Consider the following 13,314-nt stretch of genomic DNA (forward strand, 5'->3'; position numbering starts at 1 on the left):
ATGCTAGCGGTTTGGATTTTAAAAATTGAGTTCTTAATAAAGTATAGGAGGAGCTATCACTGCAATAATGCTGCATAACAACCCCCCAAATTTCAGTAGTTCACAACAGCAGATGTTTATTTTTCTTGTCCATGGGCCCGTAGATCTGCTGGGCTTGGCTCCAGCTGGGCTCTCTCCACCTGTGTCATTCTGGGACCAGCAGCATCTTGGGCCATGTTCTTCTCATGGTGATGGCAGAGGCACAGAGGGCCAAGCCAAATCATGCCAGCACATTAGGGCCTCTGGCTGTGGTATATCTGCTAACATTACATAGGCCAAAGCCAGCCATGTGGCCAAGTTCATGTCAAAGGGGCAGGAAAAAGGACTCCATAGGAGGTGCTGCAAATTCACATGGCAAAGAGCACAGTGTATAATTCTAATACAGGGAAGGACGAAGGATTGAGGGCAAGAATCCAATCTACCACAGAGTCCTTATGATCTGAAAGTCGATGGTAGAAATATCTGCTTTGGAAATAAACTACTTAGCCAAGAGCTTGACAAGGAACAATTTGATGTTGCATTTACAAAGCTGCACTTTGAAATGTAGTTCTAATTATATCCATCTTTGGTTTTTTTTCCCGGAGATGTGAAGATGAGTGGCTTGGGATGCCATCACCTATTCCTGTGAAATACATTTACTATTTAAACCTTTTAAAGGATGTGTTTGGCTTAGAGGAGGAGTAACCATGCAGTTTTGGTTGGTTAACTCCCTTTGATTTCCTGATTTCCTGCTCTAATTTTGCCAAGTTTATTTCAGTAGATATGATTCCATTAAAAACAAAAAAAACAAGGTTCATATTGAATTAAAATCCATATTCCAAAATTAATCTCCTTTTGTCATTTCAGTTTTTCAGAACATCATATTATATTGCTGATGTACCAGCACTATTAAAAATGCCATTTAAAGAAACGTTGAGCATTCTTATTATACATATGATTTATTAATACCAAGAATCTTTTGGTAATTTTCTATCCAACATAATTTGATTCATTACAACACAAAAAGAAAATGACTTTTGACAGCTATATATGACAATATAAAATCAAATTATATCAGAGCAATAAGTTGTGATTCTATTAAACATTTTTTGAAATCTTTTTGACACACGCTTATTACTTATATAATTAAACTTTGTAGCAACTCACCTTTTCAAAATAATCCTTAAACCTCTGCAGAGTGAAGGTATTTATTTTCTGAAATTAGCAAAGCTATGAGAAGAAAAAACCCTCCCTCACAACACATACACACACGAAAAATTGGGGAGAGAAATTAAAACATATGCAGTGTTTATGTTTTTAATGCTCTTTTAATCTCTGAAGTTAGCTTGCTAACTTAGGAATATATGCATGTGTATATAATTATAGCATGACCAAAAATGTATTATGTCTGAAATATTTAAGGATGTGAACGCTGAAGATCTTCAGAGGTCTGTTTTGGTTCATTCTCCACATATACATAACCGCCTACCCCAGAGGTTTTAATATTCTAAGACTACAGCATGTTTCCCTTTTGCTTTTCTCTAGTCCTATTTTTAGTTTTCTTCTAGGACTATACATTATTAGTCTCAGCAGAACTTTTGTCATGTAGTGTATGTTCGATTACAAGTCATAACCATGGACCTCTGGGAATTCAGTGTGAGAAGTTTGTCTCAGTGCACCCCATTCTTCAGTGCTGGGTGCTAGGTATCATAAATCCGATTGTCTGGTGTTCTCAGAGACGATGGAGGCCTATGGAGAAGGGTCCTCGACATTGACGTTCAGGGACTGCTCTGAGGGGAGGAAGAGGAACTGATGACATCTCAAGGGCCCCTTCTATCTTCTTATTCTTTCACTCCACATTTGCAGCGTTTTGCCTAGAAATGAGCTGGCTTCTTGGCACTCAGATGTACCAATTCACTTGACAGCAACGGCTCCTTCATTTTTTAAATTTGAAGTTCATCAATAAACCATTTCTATATATAAACCTAGGATAATTCCACATGTGCCATTGTTAAAACAGATCCCATAGGATTTTCCAATAAACTAGAATACTCAATTTATATACTAGAACCATTTACTCATAAAGTCTAATTTTGACTTCTTGATTTTTTTTTTTCCAAAGACAACTGACAGTGCCAAGCCATTTTGTCACTTTAAGATTTTCCATTCCCCAAAGAGCAAGCTTTAAGAAGGATGACACTTTCCTGGAACTTTTCAGGCTGACACATTCGTCAGTTACCTATTCAACTCTTCAGTCAGTTGTCTTTCCCTCAAGATTTTAAATATGTAGATAATTTAGCCCTTGTATAGGCTTGTAATATAGTTCATTTGAGAAGTAGGAGGAGAAAAGGAAAGGAAGCAAGCCAGTGATATGCTCCTGAGTTTGTAGGATGACAACTGCTTGTTCTGTTACATAGATGTGTGTCACTGCCCTGGTTATTCACAGTACAAGCCCACAATTAGCAATTAAACGGCCATTATAGGAATCGTGCCGATAAACATGATACATTGCAGTCATACAGACACTTTAAATAATTATTCTTTTTATAACTAAGCCATCTACTGAAGGAGATTTATAATTTAGAGATAATATGCCCATTAGTAAAGTTTATGACCCAATAAACAGCTCCCACTAGTTAATAAATGCCAAAGCCATAAAAACAAAGACTATTAATGTAATAGAATTTCTGTACCTCCCTCTTTTGCTGGTGGTCTCAAGACACTGAAGGGAAATGCTATCTTAGGAAAAACATTTATTCTCGTTATGTAAATATCAATGAATTGTCTTACAATCCATCTGGAAATCTCCCAGCCCTCACCTCCTTGGTCCCAGGTGGTCCTGAAATGCTGATGCAGTCTGCTTAGGTTTCAAGCAGTAGATAACTCTGGTTTTCAGCACAAATAAACCCTGTGACTCAAATCTTTGGGGGATGTGGGGAAGATGGCCGTAATTTCTGTGTCTCCTCTACCCTCTGAAAAAGAGAAATCCCAACTATTGCCGTTATTCCAGAATAATAACTTTTAAACGTTTCACCACCTTTGCGTACACTTAGATTTTTAGCTGCCTCTTCTCTTTCCTCTAAAAAAGAGAAATCTCAACTATTGTCATTGTTTCTGGGTAATAAATTTTAAAGAAGTTTCACAACCTTTGCATATACTTATATTTTTAGCTGCTAATATTTCCCATTTTGATGGAAAAGCAGGTGCTGCCTGTGGATGTCTGGGTGAGTTGAAGGTTAATATAGGCAAACCTTTTGTACTAAGAACATTGTTTTTCAGTATTCCTGGAACTGTGGGAATGATTGATAAAGTCATTTGAAAGCCCAAATCAAATCATGTCTTTGCATAGGGAACTGAGTAAAAGCTGTTGAAGTTCACATTAAATGGTTTGCTGAGTCACTGTTGTAAAGTATGGATGTTGTCAGCAGATTACTCATGTTCAGTGTTTATTTACCTTTTTCCCCCTTTTTAACCTAACTGAACCGTTTGGACCTAACCGTTTGAAGAGCAATGTGGATATGTCTATTGGTTGAGTTTATTTATTTATTTTTATTGAAGTATAGTTGATTTACAGTGTTGTGTTAGTTTCTGCAGTACAGCAAAGTAACTCAGTTATACATATATATTCTTTATAATATTCTTTTCCATTATGGTTTACCACAGGATATTGAATATAGTTCCCTGTGCTCTACAGTAGGACCTTGTTGTTGATCCATTCTGCATATAATGCTTTGCATCTGCTAACTCCAAACTCCCAATCCATTCCTCCCCCGCCACCTCTCCCCCTTGGCAACCACAAGTCTGTTCTCTATGTCTGTGATTCTCTTTCTGTTTCGTAGGTAAGTTCATTTGTGTCATATTTTAGATTCCACATATAAGTGATATCATATGGTATTTGTCTTTCTCTTTCTGACTTCATTTAGTATGATAATCTCTAGGTCCATCCATGTTGCCGCTAATTGCATTATGTCATTCTTTTTTTGGTTGAGTAGTATTCCATTGTGTATGTATATCACACCTTCTTTATCCGTTCATCTGTTGATGGACATTTAGGTTGTTTCCACACCTTGGCTATTGTGAATCATGCTGCTGTGAACATAGCGGGGTGCATGCAACTTTTTGAATTATAGTTTTCTCTGGATATATGCCCAGGAGTGGGATTGCTGGATCATATGGCAACTCTATTTTTAGTTTTTTTGAGGAACCTCCATATTGTTTTCCATAGTTGCTGCATCTGTTGGTTGACTTGAGTGCTTACTAAGTAGTTAAAATTTTAGACAATAGAGAGGAGATAAAGAGCATTGTACTTTTAAGTATTACAGTAGTTTAGACATTTTGCCTACTTTAGTCTATGTATTGCCTCTGATCCAATTAATGTCAAACATACCATTCTTGGTCTTTGTTTGAAGTTGGTTTTTTCGGAGGTTGTATTGCTTCCAGCCTTTATGGATACCTCAGTCATGAGTTTAGGATATTTAAATTGCCCTTCCTTCTTTCAAATAGTAGGAAATTATTGAACAAAATGAAATCTCTCCAAATTAAAAAAAAAACAAAAACTCTTGCCTTTCCAACTTGGATTTATTTATCTTACTTTGAGTGAGGACTGCTTCATCATCATAGCCTTTTCCACTTGTTCCTCATTTCCCTGACTCCTTCTTCCATACATTCTGATTTTGCTATAAGTTGGCAGTTGGAGTCTTCACTAGTAGCTTAATGAAACAGTAGGGTTTTCCACAAAATATTTATGTTGCTTCATAGTTCAGAATCCACTGAATAATGAATAGTCATGTTCCCAATTATATGTATATTCCTTTTAGTTAAGAATATAGATTTTTGAATACCCTTTAGAATTGGTCTGTAAATGGTCCTTCAGAAAACAGCTTCCAAATGATAATATTAAACATATACTCAAGTAGTGAGTCTCTGCCCTAATACTTGTTTGGGCAAAGAAGTTTGAATTGCTTCCAGTTGAAAGCAGGTTAAGACTTTCTCAAAAATGAGTCTCTTCAAGTTGACTGAGCGTCTTCAGAAGCACAGTGCTTTTCCGTTCCCAAGAGAATGTGATGTGTAAAAATGGAAAACCTACTGAGGCAAGATCAATGAAGCTATTTAACAAATAAACCTGGAGTCATAATGGAGCAAACATCATTATTACAAAAGGTAACGCTGACTGTGCAATTAGTTTAAAAGAAATTGGAATTCACGCCCACTAGCCTTCTTCTACCAGGTTATATATTGGTTTAAATAAACATTTTCACTTTGTGTTCAATTAAATTCCCCCAAACTAAGAGTTCTAACACTAGAATGTGCATCTTCTTTGCATTTGTTCCTGGCCGCCAGTAAAATTCCTTCCAAGGGGACTGCCGAGCCCATTATGTGTCTGGTGCATGGCACAGGAAGCCAAGGGTCAGCACTGCTGCTCAGAAGCAACTGGAAACGGCTGAAAAATGTGGCTGATGAAAAACTCCACAGTGGCTCTGCAAGCAGAGAATTAATGACTGGCTAGAATCAGTAGGAGCCTTTACTTCTAAATACTCATTAGTTTAAGCAGTGAGGCCTGATGTTATGCAAGTTATAGAGGGAAAAGGGGACCGCCCCTCCCCATTGTCTATTTTGAACAGAATATGCACATTTAACTCAAAGTGGTGAATGGTTCAAACACATCAAACCAACTATTCATCAGTCTCCCAGCTTCCTGAGCAACTGCTTTGCTTCTGTATAAAGCCAACAATAGAGGAAATGCTTGTTATGACCCCACTATAATATTAAAATCCAGAGGCGCTGATGGCTTGGTGAAAAACACAAAATACATTCTCCTTTAGAAATAGTTCCACCAAAGTCATCTTTGTGTTTACTTTTTCTTACTTTGCCTGTACAAGAACAGCTGACTGAAAAAGGAACTTGATAAAATTACTTTTGCCTGCTTTTTTCTCCCTTGCTACCACCGTTCTTCCTTCTCGTTGTGAAGCCACTCCCTGCATACAGAACCGGAGCTGACAAGCCATTTCAGGCTGCGGCAGATAGCGCTAGTCTGAACTATGACCAGAGAGTGGAGAGAGAGAAGGGGAGGGCCAAGAGATGACAACTGCAGAGGGGAGCCAGATGAGAATAGGGACCACCTTGTGCGTGTCACGTCACATGTTAAAGCGTTCGAACTTCATCCTAAGGGCATTAGAAGTTACTGAAGGATTTTAATCTGGAGAATGAAAAGATCACGTCTGCATTTAAAAATCTCTGGCTGCTTTGTGTGTGTGAACTACAAGAGTGAGTTTGGCAGTGAGAAGGCTCACTAGGAGGCTGTTGCCAGAGAAGTGATGGCTGGTTTGGATTAATGTAACGTCAGTGAGGTTGTGAGGTTGCTGAGAAGTGGATAGATTCAGGACATGTTCAGGATGTTGAAGATAAGAGAGAAGAAGAAGTCAAAATTAGGATTGGGTCATTTTGGCAGCTGGGTAGGTGGAGTTGCCATTCATTGTGCTGGGCTATACCAGGAAAAAATCAGGTTTGAGGGGGAGTCAAGAATTCTGCCTTGGGCATGCGAAATTAAAATCAGGGTGCCTGTGGGACAGAGAAGTGGAGATGTTGATAAGGCAGCTAGATGAAGAGGTCTAGATCTCAGCAGAATGACCAGCGCTGGAGATGCACGTTTGATGGTAACTGTGAGCTTAGGTAAGATTGGCTAGGGGGAGCCTGTTGTCTGAGAATCACGGTGCCTTGTGTATTACTTACTAATTTTTTTTAAAAAGAGCTTTTTTTTTGTCATACAATGAACTGCACATATTAAAGTGTACAATCTGATAAACTAACACATCTATGTACCCGTGAAATGTCATCCCAATCAAGATATAATGAACCTATTCCCCCCAAATTTCCTCACGCTCCTTTGAAATCCCTCCCTTCTACACGGCCCCATTGTAGGGAAGGAAAAATAATTTTCCCTCTACCGTTCTGAGTTCTTGGATGAGAGCCCCTGTAATAAAAGACAGATTAAAAAGAGAAAAAACCCAGAAGGTATACCTGGGAGATATCCAGAAAAAAGCAGTAATTCTCCAAGGTGACCTAAGCCACCACCTTGAATGCCATCTTCAGCTGAAGACAGAAGAAAGGTGTGTGTTGTGGAGGAGGGGAAGATGACCAGGAAACGCAAGGTCAACAAGGGTAAGATTTGTTTTGCAGGTATAAGTCAGCGCCTTCTTCATTAATAGGAGCTTCTTGTGATTTTGCGCCATCCTCACTTCCTGGTACAGAGAGGATGACATTCTTACAAATGGAGATTTCCATTATAGATATAAACGTCCCTTATGAAAGGATAGCTTCTGTTTTCAGAGCTTCTCCTGTGTCTGCTGTGATTATTCCTCCAAATGGGCAGCTCAAAATAATCCTTATGCCAAAGAGGAGTATTTGGGGGTGGCATATTCTGCTAGTCTTCAACATCCCCCATGCCACTTAGCTGCTTTCTGTCACTATAGAAAAGTTAGCATTCTCTAGAATTTTATATAAATGGAATTATACAGTAGGTACTTTTTTTTTTTTTTGGTCTGCTCTCTTTCACTCAGCATAATTATTTTGAGATTCATCCATGTTTTTGCATATACCAGTATTTCATTTCATTTCATTGCTCAGTAGTATTCCATTGTATGGATATACCACAGTTTAATTCATTCACACATTGATGGAAATTTGGGTTATTTCCAGTTATTACCTATTACGAATAAAGCTGCTGTGAACATTTGTGTACAGGTTTATATGTGGATATGTGCTTTCATTTCTCTTAGGTAAATACCTAGCAGTAGAATGGCTGGATCCAATGGTTGATATATATTGTTAAATAACAAAAATTCAACAAAATGAGTAAACTTAAAGATCAAATTGGCTTTATTAAATGACTCATGAATGGGGCAGCATCTCATCTAGAAAATAGAAAGGAGCTCTGCTGAGCTGTAGAAAAGGTAAACTTTTTGAAGGTGAAAAGGGGGCAGAAAAAGAAAATTATGAGCAAAGAATGCATTGTTTCAGGGACAGTCACCCTCCTAAGGGGAATGGAAGGAGCCTATTTGGGGGACGGGGCAGGGGAGATTACCTCACCAGTGCTGACTAGGTAATTCCAGGTTGACCGGTTAAATGTTACATTCCTGGGCGGGGTGGGGGTGTTGAGGTTGCAATTAGGCTAGGTATTAAGTCTTGGTTTGATGACATGGGGTTTAGCACATCATTTTGGGCCTGCTGTCTCCTTTTTAACAATGTTTATTTAACTTTTTCAGTAACTGACAAACTATTTTCCAAAGTGATTGAATCATTTTATTTTCCCTTCCAGCACTGTATGAAGTCCTAGTTCCTCCAGGTTTTTGCAAATACTTGGTATGACCAACCCTTTTAATTTTAACCATTCTAATAGATGTGTGGTAGTGTTGCAGGAAGGGGGACCCCTTCCAGGGCTGAAGAGTGGATTCTTGTCTAACACTCGGAAATGAGTTGTCCAAGGAGACTTACGTGCTGGCAAAGCAAGAGACTTTATTGGGAAGGGGCGCCGGGCCAAGAGCAGGAGGGTAAGGGAACCCAGGAGAACTGCTCTGTCACGTGGCTCACAGTCTGGGGTTTTATGGTAATGGGGTTAGTTTTCGGGTTGTCTCTGGCCACTCATTCTGACTCAGGGTCCTTCCTGGTGGCGCATGCATGGCTCAGCCGAGATGGATTCCAGCGAGAAGGATTCTGGGAGGATGATAGGACAGACGGACTGGCGTCTCCTCTCCCCTTTTGACCTTTCCCGAATTCTTCCAGTTGGTGGTAGCTTGTTAGTTCCGCATTCCTTACCAGGACCTCCTGCTGTAAGATAACTCATGCAAGTGGTTACTATGGTGCCTGGCCAGGGCGGGCGGTTTCAGTCAGTGGTTCTCCTAACAGTAGTATCTTATTATGGTTGCCTATTTTCTAATGATTGCGTTTTGAGAGTACCTTGTATGTTCTAGATATAAGTCCTTCATCATCTGTTATTTCTAAATATTTTCTCCCAAACTCTGGTAGTCTTTTCATTCTCTTGACAGGGCCTTTTGGAGAGCAAAAGTTTTAAATTCTGATTGAGTCTATTTTATCAATTCATTTTTTAATGGATTGTGCTGTTGGTATTATATCTAATAAATCTTTACTAAACCAAGGTCACAAGGGTTTTCTTTTATGTTTTCTTCTAGAAGTTTTATAGTTTTAGGCTTTTCACTTAGTTTTGTAATCCATTTCTAGTCAATTTTTGTTATGATGTGAGGTATGGCTCCAAGTTCATTTTTTTCAAATGGGTATCCAGTTATTACAGTACCATTTGTTGAAAAGATCATTGTTTCTCCACTGAATTGCCTTTGTACCTTTGCTGAAAGTCAGTTGTTGATATATGTGTAGATCTATGTGTAGGTCTGGACCTTCTGTTCCATTGATTTGTGTGTTTGTCTTTACACCAATACCACACTGTCTTGATTACTGTAACTTTATAGTAAGTCTTGAAATCAGTAGTTTTAATTCTCCAATTTTGTTCTTCTTTGCATAGTTTAATGTGTACAACACGTTAATTTGATACATTTATATATTGCAAAATGATTACTACTGTAGTGTTAGCTGACACCTCCATCATGTCACGTAATTACCATTTCTTTTTTGTGGTGAAAACATTTAAGATCTACTCTCAGCAAATTTCAAGTATACAATACAACATTTTTGACTATAATCACCATGCTGTACACTAGATTCCCCAGAACTTATTCATCTTATAACTAGAAGTTTGTACCCTTTGACCAACATCTTCCCATTTCCTCCACCCCAAGCTCTTGATAACCATTACTCTACTATCTGTTCTTCTGAGTTCAACCTTTTTAGATTCTACATAAATGAGATCATACAGTATTTGCTTTCTCTGTCTGACTTATTACATTTAGCATAATGCCCTCAAGGTTCATCCATATTTTTACAAAATGACAGGGTTTCCTTCTTTCTCATAGCTGAATAATATTCCATTGTATATATGTATATCTTTACCCATTCATCCATTGATAGAAACTTAGGTTGTTTCCATATATTGGCTATTGTGAATAATGCTGCAGTGAACGTGGGAATACAGATATCTCTTTGAGATCTCACTTTTATGTTGGAGTAATAATTTAAAAAATTATTACTGTTAGAGTTCTGCTTCTGGCCAAGACATAGTAACAGGGTCCAGATTTACCTTTCTCCCTGAAAGAACTGAAAAAAAGTCAAAATATATCAAACAATGCTTTTTAAGACACTGGATTTCACGTAGAGAAGGAGAGTAATCCATGAGAGACAGGAAATGTGGCGAACCCCACTATTGCCACAGATTACTGCCTTGAGAAAGTTTCTGGCCTATGGCACAAGAAGAGGAAAACAAAATAGAATATGGTGGCCTCTCTGACTAGAAGAGATGGGACTGAGAGTCTAGGAATACCAAGGTTGCTAGAGTTCAAAAGGACATATTACTTGAGAGAAGAGACCTGCACAGAGATAGAGCTTCAGAGATCTTCAGAAGGCTCCTTGAGTATTCAGTGGAGTACTGAGCAGTACATGTGTGTGAGGAAACTACCCAAGACTGGGGAACCACCTGAAAGGATTAGAGAGAACGGTACTTAGTGTCTGCACAAAGCTGATAATAGTGCCTACTCTCAACAACCTGACTGTAAAGTCTCTCGTGGAGAATTGTACTCAGAAAGTTCTTGCCCCAATAATAAGGAATAATGAGCGTTAGATTAAACATGGTTCTTATCCCACTTGACACATTTAAAAAGCAATACCTAAAAGGATCAAACTGCTTCCAAATAATTTAGATATGTCTCACCAAAAAAAAGCTTAAGCATATTGATAGAAATACATAAATATTCAGCAACCAAAAAGGTAAAACTCACAAGGTATTGCCTCCAATAAAAAATTACCAGGCATGCAAAGAAAAGGAAACTTCAACTTACAACGAGGAAAAAAAAGAAATCAGTAGAAACAGAAAAGAAAGAAATCAATAGAAACGGACCCAGACTGACACAGATGTTACAATTAGCAGAAATGGACAATCAAACAGCTATTAAAACCATTTTCCAGGGCTTCCCTGGGGGCGCAGTGGTTGAGAGTCCGCCTGCCGATGCAGGGGACACGGGTTCGTGCCCCAGTCCGGGAAGATCCCACATGCCGTGGAGCGACTAGGCCCGTGAGCCATGGCCGCTGAGCCTGTGCGTCCCGCAACAGGAGAGGCCACAACAGTGAGAGGCCCACATACCGCAAAAAAAAAAAAACAACCGTTTTCCATATAGTCAAAAAAAACAACCGTTTTCCATATAGGCAAAAGGAGAGACATGGAAAATTTAAAAAGACACAACTCAAACTTCTGTTGATAAAAACTACAATGTATGAGGTGAGATGAAAAATATAATGAATGGGATTAATGGCAGATTAGACTTTTCAGAAGAAAAAGATTAATGAACTTGAAGACATACTAATAGAAATTATCTGAAATGAAACACAAAGAGTAAAAAAATTGGAAAAAAGTGAACAGGACATTGGGGAGTTGCAGGACAACTTAAAGCACTCTAATATGCAATTATTATAACAGAGGGAGAAGAAAGGCAGGGAAATAATGGCCTAAAAATTTCCAACTTTTATGAAAATAAGTAACATATGGATGTAAGAATCTCAACCCAAGCCCAAGAAATATGAACAAAACTACACCAAGGGATATCATAAACATCTCAAAGCTAGATATAGAGTGAAAATCTTAAAACCAGCCACAGAAAAATGACATGTTATGCACAGAGGAACAAAAATAAGGATTTCAGCAGATTTTTCATCAGGAAAAATGCAAGGAAGAAGATAATGGACCAACGTCTTTAAAGTACTGAAATAGTAAACTGATAATGTGGAATGTTATGCGCAGTAAAAATATCTTTCAAAAATGAAGGCAGAACAGATACTCAAACAAATATTTATGCACAAATGTTCATAGCAGCATTATTCACAATAACTAAAAATGAAACAATTCAAATGTTTATCAACAGATAAATGGATAAACAAATTGTGGTATTAACATGCAGTGGAATGTTATACAGCTGTTAAAAGGAATGAGGTACTGATATATGCTACAAAATGGATGAACGTTAAAAACATTATGCTGTGTGAAAGAAGGCAGACAGAAAAGGTTCACATATTGTATGATTTCATTTATATGAAATATCCAGAATAACTAAATCTATAGAGACAAAGCAGAGTGGACTGGAAGGAGAGAGGAATGGGGAGCAATTGCTTAATGGATAGAGAGTTTTATTTTGGGTCAATGAAAATGTTTTGGAACTAGGTGGAGGTGATGGTTATACAAAATTGTGAATGTGCTAATTGCTCCTAAAAGTTACACTTTAAAATAGTTAATGTTATGTGAATTTCACCTCAGTAAAAATATATCAATTGAGCATGGTCTGGAAAACTCAATATACTAAAGGTGTGAATTCTCCCAAATTGGTATACAGATTTAATGCAATTTCTATCAAAATTTCAGTAAGAACTTTTGGACATATAGACAACATTATTCTAAAATTTATATGGAAAAGAAAGGAACTAGCATAGTTATAGCAATCTTGAAAAAGAAGAACAAAGTAGGAAGAATCAGTCTATCTGATTTAAAGATTTATTATATATCTACAGTCATCTAGCTTGTTTGTCATTGGTGGAATGATAGACACATAAATCAATGGAAGGGAAGAGAGAACCCAGAAATAGACCCACCCAAATGGTACAAACTGATCTTTGGCAAATGAGCAACACTAAGTCAGTGGAGGAAAGGTAGCATTTCAACAAATGATACTGAAGTAATTGAACATCCATAAGTCAAAAACAAAAAAGAACTTAAACTTCACACTTTATACTATCACTTCAAGATGGATCATGGACTTACATGTAATATGGTAAGCCATAAGACTCTCAGAAAAATAAAACCCAGGAGAAAACATTCAGGGCAAGGAGCAAGTGAAGAGTTCTTAGACTTGATATCAAAAGCATGATACATAAAAGAAAAAGAAGGATAAATTGGACTTCATCAAATTTAAATATTTGCTTTGCAAAAGACCCTGATAAGAGGATGAGAAGACAAGCTACAGACCAAGAGAAAATCTTTGCAAACCATATATCCAACAAAAGATACATGTAAAGAAATCTCAAAGCTCAATAGTAAACAATCAATTACAAAAGGAACAAAAGACATGAACAGAAATTTCACCAAAACATGAAAAATAAGCACATAAAAAGACACTCAATATCATTTATCCA

This window comes from Pseudorca crassidens, chromosome X (assembly GCF_039906515.1).
Source record: "Pseudorca crassidens isolate mPseCra1 chromosome X, mPseCra1.hap1, whole genome shotgun sequence".
Classification (NCBI taxonomy): domain Eukaryota; kingdom Metazoa; phylum Chordata; class Mammalia; order Artiodactyla; family Delphinidae; genus Pseudorca; species Pseudorca crassidens.